At 42.9% G+C, this 12,110-nt stretch overlaps 1 protein-coding gene across 2 annotated transcripts in view; it reads right to left on the bottom strand.

The window, feature by feature from the left end:
* The window catches only part of CTNND2 (catenin delta 2), a 1,099,643-nt gene that overhangs the window by 849,638 nt on the left and 237,895 nt on the right, over positions 1-12,110 (bottom strand). The window lies entirely within an intron of this gene.

The following is a 12,110-nucleotide window of genomic DNA, read 5'->3' as shown; positions in this document are numbered from 1 at the left end:
AGAACATTTTAAAAAGGTAACTCCAATTTTCACAGAAGAACAAGATGAAAAGGATCTACCAAAACAAAATTAGTACATGATGAAATAGTCACCTAAATTACTAAAGCTGAAAGAATGCTATTCTGTAGCATTTATTAATGACATGAAATAAATTTTCAGTAGTCATGTGGATTTTGTATGACTATATTCTCAGCATGTTATTTCCACTAATTTAAAAATAACTGGGGACATAATAGCAAAGAATTAAGAACATGGATTTTAGATTAAGTCAACTTGCATTTGAAACTCAGTTTTGGAAGGTAGTTTTATTTATTTGAATTATAGCTTCCTTTTTTTCAGATGGGGTTAAAATACCTGCTTCACAGTACTGTTGAAGGGATTATATGATACACATGAAGTGCTTGACACAGTATATTATAAAGCATTATAAAGCAAATCTTTTAATATCAACCAAATATTTCTTAAATCAAGAAGTCCATTGAGGACAGGAACTTGTCTTGTGATCGCTAGAGTTAGTCTAACACATACAAATGCTCAATAAATATTTGTTGAATGAATAGCTATTGTTACTATCAATAATTATTCTAAGAATTTTCCCTAAATGTAGGTACTAATCTAAAAATATTAATAATACAGTAAATTCTTTTATGTTCTATAAAATCAATGAGAACACTTAATTAGTGACAAGAGGAGATAAAGCGTTAGATTCCTGCAAGGCTCTGGGACATAATGTTTTACAACAAACTATCAATATCACCTTGAGCTTTCCTGGTGGCTCAGTCGGTTAAGAATCCACCTGCAATGCAGGAGACCTGGGTTCAATACCTGGGTTGGTAAGATCCCCTGGAGAAGGGAATGGCAACCCACGCCAGTATTCTTGCCTGGGAAATCCCATGGACAGAGATGCCTGGCAGGCTACTGTCCATGGGGTCATAAGAGTTGGACATGACTTAGTGACTAAACAACATTCAATATATATTGTGGATTCATTAACCTTGAACTTATGCCATAATAAACTCAGGCCTGAAGCTTAACTAATACATGTATTTTCTCCATAAGGCATATCACCACTTTCTTGAACTTAGGAATAGTAGAGAGCACTTAAGCACTATGCCTGGGAGCTATCTGAAACAGCAAAATAAAAACAAAAAAAGCACAACAGTTGAGAAAAGGGCACTAATTAGACTGCAAAGAAGACACTCTTTTATAGTATAAGTGCTGGGGGGGAAAAAAAAAAGTAGTGTGTCACCTTGTTTGACCTCAGCTCAGAAATTGCATGTCAGGTGACTAAAAGTTTTCATACCACAAGATGCAAGTTTTGTGGTTGATCATAAAAGAAATACTGATCTTGATTTGCAAGTTACAGATGACTGTTATCAAGTAGGCAAATTTCACAAATATAAAGTTTCCCCAAAATGAGGATTGAGTATATATCTAAAAGGGAAGATGAGACTTAACTAGGATTCAGTTCAGCTAAGTTTAGTTCAGTTGCTCAATCATGTCCGACTCTTTGCAAACCCATGGACTGCAGCATGCCAGGCCTCCATGTCCATCACCAACTCCCGGAGCTCACTCAAACTCATGTCCATTGAGTCCGTGATGCCATCCAACCATCTCATCCTCTGTCGTCCCCTTTTCCTCCCACCTTCAATCTTTCCCAGCATCAGGGTTTTTTCAAATGAGTCAGTTCTTCGCATCAGGTGGCCAAAGTATTGGAGTTTCAGCTTCAACATCAGTCCTTCCAATGAACACTCAGGACTGATCTCCTTTAGGATGGACTGGTTGGATCTCCTTGCAGTCCAAGGGACTCTCAAGAGTCTTCCCCAACACCACGCTTCAAAAGCATCAATTCTTCAGTGCTCAGCTTTCTTTATAGTCCAACTCTCACATCCATACATTACTACTAGAAAACCATGGCCTTGACTAGACGGACCTTTATTGGCAAAGTAATGCCTCTACTTTTTAATATGCTGTCTAGGTTGGTCATAACTTTCCTTCCAAGGAGTAATCATCTTTTAATTTCATGGCTGCAATTACCATCTGCAGTGATTTTGGAGACCAAAAAAATAAAAGTGTGCCACTGTTTTCACTGTTTCCCCATCTATTTCCCATGAAGTGATGGAACCAGATGCTGTGATCTTAGTTTTCTGAATGTTGAGCTTTAAGCCAACTTTTTCACTCTCCTCTTGCACTTTCATCAAGAGGCTCTTTAGGTCTTCACTTTCTGCCACAAGGGTAGTATCATCTGCGTATCTGAGGTTATTGAGATTTTTCCCAGCAATCTTGATTCCAGCTTGTGCTTCATCCAGTCCAGCATTTCTCATGATGTACTCTGCATATAAGTTAAATAAGCAGGGTGACAATATACAGCCTTGATGTACTCCCTTTCCTATTTGGAACCTGTCAGTTGTTCCACTGTTCTAACTGTTGCTTCCTGACCTGCAGATTTCTCAAGAGGCCGGTCAGGTGGTCTGGTATTCCCATCTCTTTCAGAATTTTCCACAGTTTATTGTGATCCACACAGTCAAAGGCTTTGGCATAGTCAATAACACAGAAATAGATGTTTTTTTTATGGAACTCTCTTGCCTTTTCAGTGATCCAGTGGATGTTGGCAATTTGATCTCTGCTTCCGCTGCCTTTTGTAAAACCAGCTTGAACATCTGAAAGTTCACGGTTCACATACTGCTGAAGCCTGGCTTGGAGAATTTTGAGCATTACTTTACTAGCGTGTGAGATAAGTGCAATTGTGCAGGAGTTTGAGCATTCTTTGGCATGCCTTTCTTAGGGATTGGAATGAAAACTGACCTTTTCCAGTCCTGTGGCCACTGCTGAGTTTTCCAAATTTGCTGGCATACTGAATACAGCACATTCACAGCATCATCTTTTATGATTTGAAATAGTTCAACTGGAATTCCACGGCCTCCATTAGAATTGTTCGTAGTGATGCTTCCTAAGGCCCACTTGAGTTCACATTCCAGGATGTCTGGCTCTAGGTGAGTGATTACACCATCGTGATTATCTGAGTCATGAAGATCTTTTTTGTACAGTTCTTCTTTGTATTTCCATCTCTTCTTACTAGGATTACACTTTTGCAAATCTTACTAGAATTACACTTACTAATTTTATATTATTTCCCCCTTCCCTCTTCTCTGTTCAGTAATATCTTGAACACTGCTTTTTTAAGCAGTAAACTCTCAATCAGTGCTTGCTAAATAGGAAAATTAGCCCACGTTTGGGAAATTTTAAGTCCAGTGGAAACTAAATACACAACAGGACTAAAAATCTCACTACTTTGCTTGGCATCTTAAATATTTACCATAGAGTTTTCATCAAAAATATTATATTCAGCAGGTCATTTTGAAAAATGTTACCAACAGAGGTATGGCCTTAAACAAAGACTACCGGGGTTGTGGAACAGTTAGAAGAAACTGACAAGTGTTAGATGAGGCTGAGTAAAGAGGAAGTTGCCAGAGAAAATCACTAGCTTCAATCAGAGACTATAGAAAGTTACAATCATAAAAGGTCAGATGTGGAAGAGGCAGCCCGGAAGAAGAGATCACACAGAAGAGGAAGTGGGTCTAAATGCCATGTTATTAAAAATGTTGATTCTGTCACATCTTGTCATATCCCTTATTGTTCAGGACAAAGTCTAGTGGCTGGCTTTAGAGGAAATTAATACCCTATCATAATCTATTCAAGCTATTGTTCCTGACAAGCAATGAGGGGAAAAGACGTTTTGTCTTGACAGCTCTGTGACTTATGTGTGTGTTGGTTTAGGACTTCTGACTCCACTGAAGCTCCAGAGTCAAATTATTCTCTAGAGAATCATTAAGAATTACAGAAAGCATCCGCCATCTCTCCTTCCTCTTTTATAATGGGATGGACAAATAACAAGCAATTCAGAGATGTTTCCTGTTTATAACAATGCTTTCCTATATCTTGAGAACACATGAAATATTTTAATTTTGCTACATTCACATTTACTTCATTCATAAAAAAGACAATACAAAGTTCCATTTTCTTTACTTGGCATGAGTTTGATGTTTTATATTATTATGCAGGCATTATTTTAAAGCTGATGCAGGCTTATTTACAATAAATATGGGTTTATTTAGGCAATAAATACAGAAGAGTAAAATCCACATTCCTTTAATCTGTTCCCATTCTTTTTCATTAAGTAAGTAACATTACATATTTAATACATGTTATTATTAACATTATGATAAAAAATATATATGTAGTTTTGCATTTTTAAACTCTTTTGTGATGCCATGAACTGTAGCCTGCCAGGCTCATCTGTCCATTGATTTTTCTCAGGCAAGAATCCTGGAGTGGGGTTGCTGAACTTTCCTCCAAGGAATTTTCTGGATCCAGGGAATCTTACGGACTCAGGTATCAAACCCACATATCCTGCATTGGCAGGCAGATTCTTTACTACTGTGCCACCTGAGAAGCCCCAAGGATATATGGGAGTTTTTGCAACAAAGACCAGGCGATCAGACTGTCAGGACCAGGTAGTTGGAACATCAAAAGATTACTGTTAATTAAAGAAAACCAGATATCTTAAGTTAAGGTAGTTAGCACTTCTCTGTATTCATTCCTTTTGACAGGCACCTCAGCTACCCGGGCCCAGCAGCCTGTGTTTTCTCATCCTGAGTTTCCTCAGGGTGTACTGGGGAGGCTCCAGTGGCTGGTATCTGCAACATCCTTTGTTTCCTGATATGGCAGGCAACATTCTTAGGTCACACCTGTATTGCCTGAGATATTTAAACACAGGCCACATTTATCATAAGCTGTAAAGGGCTTCCCTGGTGGCTCAGTGGTAGAGTCCACCTGGCAATGCAGGAGAGGCAAGTTCAGTCCTTTGGTCGGGAAGATCCCCTGGAGAAGGAAATGGCTAGCCACTCCAGTATTCTTGCCTGGAGAATCCCATGGACAGAGGAGCCTGGAGTGTTACAGTTGGCCCATGGGATCACAAGAGTCAGACCCAACTTAGAGACTAAACAACCACAACATAAATCTTGGTATGCTTTTTATGGATATCTATAATTTGCTTTAAAACATTGAGAATGGATACCTGTGTTAGTTTAAGCCATAGTCAACAAGCTTTTTCTGTAAAGGTGAACCAAGCAGGACCCTATGGGCCCTTCCCTGGCCAGATCCCTGCCCCCATGCCCTCTGCCTGCCTCTTGTTTATGGAAAGTTATGTTCTCCCAGCCCCTCCCCAACAAGTCACAAAAGCATGGCTCAAGAATTCATGATGGAAAGTATGTGAACATGGAGTGACAAGAAACAGCAGTTGGACCAGGAAACTGATAAGAACTTAAACAGTAAGTCAGCTGTATGGTGGTCACAGAAATGTTAGCTCCTTTCTGAAGGACCAAGATATGAGTATCTGACACACCTTTTCCTGAGTCATTTTACAGATGCTAAAATCCCCACCATCAAATAGTTAACCATGGAAAAAGTTAACTACTTGATGACTGTGAACACACAGCTCCCAGACCTTCTGGAGCCTAATGACTTTTAATGTTAACACCTGTGGACATGGCTCTGTTAGCTCATCATCAACCAACCAGAGAATTGTGCATGAGTTGATCACACACCCCGAAACCCCCTCCCTCCTGCCTGCCTGCTTAGGTGTTGAGTCGCTCACTCATGGCTGACTCTATGTGATCCCATGGACTATATAACCCACCAGGTTCTTCTGTCCACAGAATTCATCAAGCAAGAATACTGGAGTGGCTTGCCATTTCCTCCTCTAGGGATCTTCCTGACCCAGGGATCGAACCTGTGTCTCGTGTCTCTTGCATAGGCAGGCATATTCTTAACCACTGAGCAACCAGGGGACCCTCTCCACCCACCCCCAACCTCCTTACCTAGCCTTTAAAAATACTTTCCTGAAACATATTGAGAGTTGGGGTAATTTGAGCATTAGCTGTCCCAGACTCCTTATCTGGCACCTTACAATAAACACTTAACTTCCCTTTACCACAACAGTAGTGGTGAGTGTAGACTGTGTTAGTAGACTGGCTTTACTATGAGTGGTGTGGTTATGGGTGAGAGGACTGAAGTTTGGTCTGGCAATATAGGTATGTGCTGTGCTTAGTCACTAAGTCACGTTCGATTCTTTGTGACCCCATCGATTGTAGTCTGCCAGGTTCCTCTGTCCGTGGCGATTCTCTAGACAACGATACTGGAGTGGTTTGCCATGCCCTCCTCCAGGGGATCTTCCTGACTCAGGGGTCAAACCCAGATCTCCTGATTGCAGGCAGATTCTTTACCATCTGAGTCACCAGGGAAGCCCAATATAGGTATAAACAGTAAATACTTTTGGATTTCTGGGTCACAAGGTCTCTGTCCCAATTACTCATCTCAGTTGCAGTAATGCCAAATTGTGATACATGGTTCATAAACAAATGTGTCCCGATAAAACCTTATTTACAGATGCTGAGAGACTTCCCAGGTGGCACTAGTGGTAAAGAATCCATCTGCAATGTAGGAGACACAGAGACCTGGGTTGGGAAGATCCCCTGGAGGAGGGCACTGCAACCCACTCCCGTATTCTTGCCTGGAGAAGCCCATGGACAGAAGGGCCTAGTGGGCTATGGTCCATAGGGTGGCAAAGAGTTGGACAAGAGTGAAGCAACCTAGCATGCACACACACGTAAGAGCTGAAATTGGAATTTTACATAATTTCACATCATAGAATATATTCTTCTGATTTTTTCCAAACTAATAAAAAAAAAAAAAATGATTCTTAGCTAATAGGCCACAGAAAAATCACCAGCAGGCTGGATCTGGCCCTCAGGCTGCAGTTTGCAGATCCCTCGTTTAAGCCACACCACACATTTAGTCAGTTGCCCTGTGGAGAATTTCATGTTCCCAGGACTGGTCAACTCTCTTTCCAATGAGAAGTTCCCTGCCCTCAAAAGAAGGCTACTGCAAGGGTTCCACAGATCTTTATATGCAATAGGCACCAGACATTTAAATAGTTTGCATCAGAATGAGTTATCATGGGTGAATTGGGTGATCAGCTAGCATAACAGATGTTAGAAATGAGCTCTCAGTCTTTAAACTAGAGGTCTTCAGTGCCAGCTTTTAACCCTTTCTTTGGCATTCAGGTTCAGCTTCTATAGATTTCAAGAGAGGTCAGAGGAACTCTGGGAACCAGACAGGAATTATATATTATCTACCCATCAGGAACAGTGGCTCTAGTGGTAAAGAACCCCCTTGCCAATGTAGGAGACATAACACACATGGGTTTGATCCCTGGGTCAGGAAGATCCCCTGGAGAAGGAAATGGCAACCCACTCCAGAATTCTTGCCTGGAGAATCCCCATGGACAGAGGAGCCTGGTGGGCTATAGTCCATGGACTCACAAATAGGCAGCCATGACTAAAGTTGGGAATGTTAGGTAGTTAGAATAGGAAAAAGGAGTCCAAAATGGCAGTGGCTAGAAGACAAAGGAAAAAGCCCACGAAAACAGAACAAAAGAAAATCCGAGGACCAGAGTGAGAACTTCAGGTAAAACAAACATGCCCTCTTCTTGGCTAGCCCAATTTGCATAGGGCAGGCTCAGGGAGGAGGAGACAAAACATATAGGAAGAGGAAGCCAAGACAGATTGGGGTCTCTCCTTTGGGGTCTGCCTGCCCTCACGCCTCAAGGGTGCACTTTACTTTGCTTGTGGAATAAAACTCTGAGCTGTAGCCGAGTTGTAATACTAGTCTGCTGTTTCAAATCTTTGCAGCGGTGAGACAGAACCAAGGAAATTACACACTCCTGGTGTAATTGACATATATGGTGCCATGACTCAGATGTAACTCGGCTAAAACAACCTCGGCTCGGCCCCGTGAAGCAGAGGCCAAGCACAGCAGAAGCTGAAACTGGCAAAAGCTCCCACGGTGGAAGCTGAATGCAAAGAAAACCCAACACAGTTGAAGTGGCAAGAAGCCCAGCATGCTGGAAACTGGGACAGCAATAAACTCTACAGAAAGCTCACGCAGCTCAGTCTCAGATTCCAGAAGACCTCTGGTTAAGGTAGGAGGTTCTTGCTCCTATGGCTGAAAGGACATATTGCTAACAGAATCTTAATTCGTTTACAATCTCTCGTTTCTTGCTTCCTCGAACCCCCTGTGAACAGGCAGGCAGCAGTGCATAGAACTGCGGGACCCTGGCAGGGGCTACTCCCCAGTGTGTCCATAACACTCCTCTATCTGCTGTGCCCTAGTAGCTCTTGACCAAGTAGGTGAGGGTTCTGCCCTTAATCTCCTTTGTGTCAAGGATCAGGCCAAAGAACATTGAGGACAGAGGTCAGGTATTTAGCAGATTTTCCAGCAGGTTATGAAGTGGATTCCTCAGCACATTTTTCCCACTGCTTTTTCCTCCCATCCTTCAGCTCCTCTCTCCATCTATGCCACTGCTTACAAAGTTTTGGGCAGGTTATCATCTTTCCTAAAGGGAAAAGTATGAAACTGTTTACCTAAGATTGGAACTCAAACCCACGTGACAGGGACTCTGTGCTATGCTTAGTCACTCAGTCATATCTGACTGGGACTTGAGCCCAGCCAGAACCTATGGTGCCTGGTTTCAGGACCTAATGAAGCTCAGGTCCTTGATGTCTCATTGCAAAATAATTCAGTGAGAGACACAGTGATAGGTAAGAGGTAGGTTTGTTCAGATTCAAAGAGATGCACACTCCACAGGGTGTGGGCCATCTCAGAGGGCGAGTGTAGTCCTGAAATGTGGTGTAGTTAGTTTTTTATGGGCTGGCTAATTTCATATGCTAATGGGTAGCAGGATCATTCTAACAACTGGGGGACCACCCACTCTTTGGTCTTTTGATAGTGCCTTGGAACTGCCATGGTGCCTCTGGGTGTGTCATTTAGCTTGCAGATTAAGGATCAAGGTTTAGTTGAATTTGACTTGTCTGCCAATTTGGACCCATTTGATTTTAATCAGCTTATGTTATGCCCTTGGCTATGTCATTCTTTCAACAGTTGTGCCCTGCCCCCTTCCATCCTGCCATCCTGTTTCATGCTCTTTTCCTGAGCCCAGTCCAGGCCCGCAGTGTTGCCTCTAAAATCTTCTGGAGGGACAACCAGAAAATAGCTGGCCCTTGTGAGGGAAATATTGACTAATACCCAATCCCTCTAGATATTCAGGCCTTCATCTTCCATGCATTCTTTTGCATACCAATGGGTAAAGAATCCCAATACCTTTTTGCCTTCGAGTGGAAGGCTCCAGGAGAAAAACACCAACAGATGACTTGGACGGTATTACCTCAAGGGTTCAGAGATAGCCCCTACCTATTTGGGGCAGGTTCTTAGCTGAGATTTCCTAGATCTGGACCTGAGACCTAATGAGAAAATATAATATGTAGATGACCTACTAATCTGTTCTCCAGATGAGAAAAGTGCCTAACAACATGCAATTCAGGTTCTAAACTTTTTGACAGAGAGGGGATAAAAAGTCTCCCATGCTAAGGCACAGATGGTCAAGACAAAGGTCATTTACCTGGGAATTCAGATTACACTCGGGTCCAGGAGGCTGTTCTCGGTTCAAATACAAGGAATCCTCCACTTGCGCTCTCCCACAACTCAAAATCAATTGTGAGCTCTCCTGGGGCTAACTGGATATTGTAGAATCTGGGTACCCAACTACGGTCTAATTGCCCAGCCCTTATATGAAAGCTTAAAGGACAGGATGATTCAGTCCCATTGATGTGGGGAACACCTCAAAAGAAGGTAGAGGCTACACTAAAACAGGCCTTAACTCAAGCATCCGCCTTGAGGTTGTCAGGCCCAGAAAATCATTCCAACTTTATGTCCACGAAAAGGAAGGAATAGCCTTGGGAGTGTTAACTCAAATGTTGGGACCTGAGCCCCAGCCTGTAGCTTACTTCTCCAAGAGGCTCGATCCAACTGCCTGAGGCTGGCCTCCCTGCCTTCGAAATCTTGCAGCTATTGCAGTCCTGATAGAAGATGTTTTAAAACTCTTGGTGGCAAACTATTTTTACCAGCCACCAAGTGAAACAACTCCTGAATGGCAGAGGCCATTTATGGATGTCTGATGAAAGGATCCTCAGATGTCAAGTAGTGCTGAGGGAAAATCCAGGCCTCACTATATCCCCTTGTGAGGTTCATAATCCAGCCACCCTCCTGCCTGCCCCTGAGGGCTCTCTCCACTTTCACTCTTGCCTAGAAACTTTAGACCATTGGACAAAACCCCGAGAGGGATTGCCAGAAGATCCTCTGACCAATCCTGAGGAAAACTGGTACACTGATAGAAGCAGTTTTGTCTTGGATGGAAAAGAAGAGCTGGATATGCAGTAGTCTCAAATTTCGAGATCATAGAGGCTAAACCTTTGCCACCAGGTACTTCAGCCCAATTAGCTGAGCTCATAGCCCTGACTTGAGCTTTAGAGATGGGAAAAGGAAAAAGAGTAGCCATTTACACTCACTCCATATATGCCTTTCTGGTTTGGAGAGAAAGAAGCCTTGGACTGCAAGGAGATCCAACCAGTCCATCCTAAAGGAGATCTGTCCTGGGTGTTCATTGGAAGGACTGATGTTGAAGCTGAAACTCCAATACTTTGGGTACCTCATGCGAAGAGCTGACTCATTTGAAAAGACCCTGATGCTGGGAAAGATTGAGGGCAGGAGGAGAAGGGGATGACAGAGGATGAGATGGTTGAATGGCATCACCGACTCAATGGACATGGGTTTGAGTGAAGTCCAGGAGTTGGTGATGGACAGGAGGCCTGGTGTGTTGTGTGTGGTTCATGGGGTTACAAAGAGTCGGACACGACTGAGCGACTGAACTGAACTGAGGCCATTTGACCACCCAAGGGTCCCTAATCAAACACGGTGATCAAATCCTTAGACTCTTGGAGGCAGTCCATCTGCCTTCTGAGGTTTCAGAGATGCCACTGAGATGAGACCCAGCCCATCCAATGGCATGGGACCTACCCAGGAGAGGACTGGCAGATGAACTTCACCCAGATGCCACTTTCTCAAGGGTATAAATACTTACTACTCATAATAGATACATTCACAGGATTGATTGCAGGTTTTCCCATCTGCATTGAGAAGGCCAAGGAGGTGGAAAAAAACTTCTCCATGAAATCATTTTGAGATTTGGTCTGCCGAGGTCATTACAAAGTGACAATGGGACATCATTTATTTCTAAGATCACCCAAGAGGTCTCTAAAGCATTGGGCGTTACTTATTATCTCCATTGTGTCTGGAGGCCTCAGTCTTCAGGAAAAGTAGAAAGAGCCAACCAATTCTTAAAATCAGTGATAAAACGATAACCCAGGAGACCTCCCTCGGATGGAAGGAGGCTTTACCAATAGCTCTCCTCTGCATCCATATTGCCTTTAAGGAACAGGTTGGTCTTAGTCTTATGAGATGCTATATGGGAGACCTTTTGTTTATGTCAATGACCTCAGACCCTCTGGTTTTATACCATGGCCACTGGGCAATTTTAACAGGATATATGCTTGTGGGATGTCAATCAGGACCCAAAAGATTCTTAAGAGCCACCACTATATACAGCAAGGACTCAAGTTCCAATTAAAGTCTGGAAAGATGGGTCCCTGGAGGCTACACTCCACCCCACATGGAAGGGCCCCTACTCTGTAATACATTCTACCCCCCAGAAGAGTCAAGGTACCAAGACATGACTCCTGGATTCACTACTCATGAGTCAAGCCATGGAAAACAGAAGAGGATACTCAGTACACCTGTGAGCCTCTGGGAGATCTCAGATACCTATTCAGGACTACAAATGAGTGTCATTCTAAGGAATACCCCAAAATTAAGTCTCTGGGGATAAGATTTCTCAGGATAGCTCTAAAGAGCCAACACAGTTTGACAGGGGTTGTACTCCAAAATAGACAGGAGACAGATCTCCTGATCCCTGAACAAAGAGGGACTTGGGCCATCTTGAATGAGATGTGTTGTTTCTGGTTAAATACTTTCCAGCTAAGTTAAAGAAAGTCTCACAGTCCTCAAGAAAAACATTCAGATCCTACAGGATCTCAAAGAACGAGCTGGAGATCCAACCAGTCCATTCTAAAGGAGACCAGTCCTGGGTGTTCTTTGGA

Source organism: Bos taurus, chromosome 20 (assembly GCF_002263795.3).
Source record: "Bos taurus isolate L1 Dominette 01449 registration number 42190680 breed Hereford chromosome 20, ARS-UCD2.0, whole genome shotgun sequence".
NCBI lineage: Eukaryota > Metazoa > Chordata > Mammalia > Artiodactyla > Bovidae > Bos > Bos taurus.
This window is presented reverse-complemented; position numbering and strand designations above follow the sequence as displayed.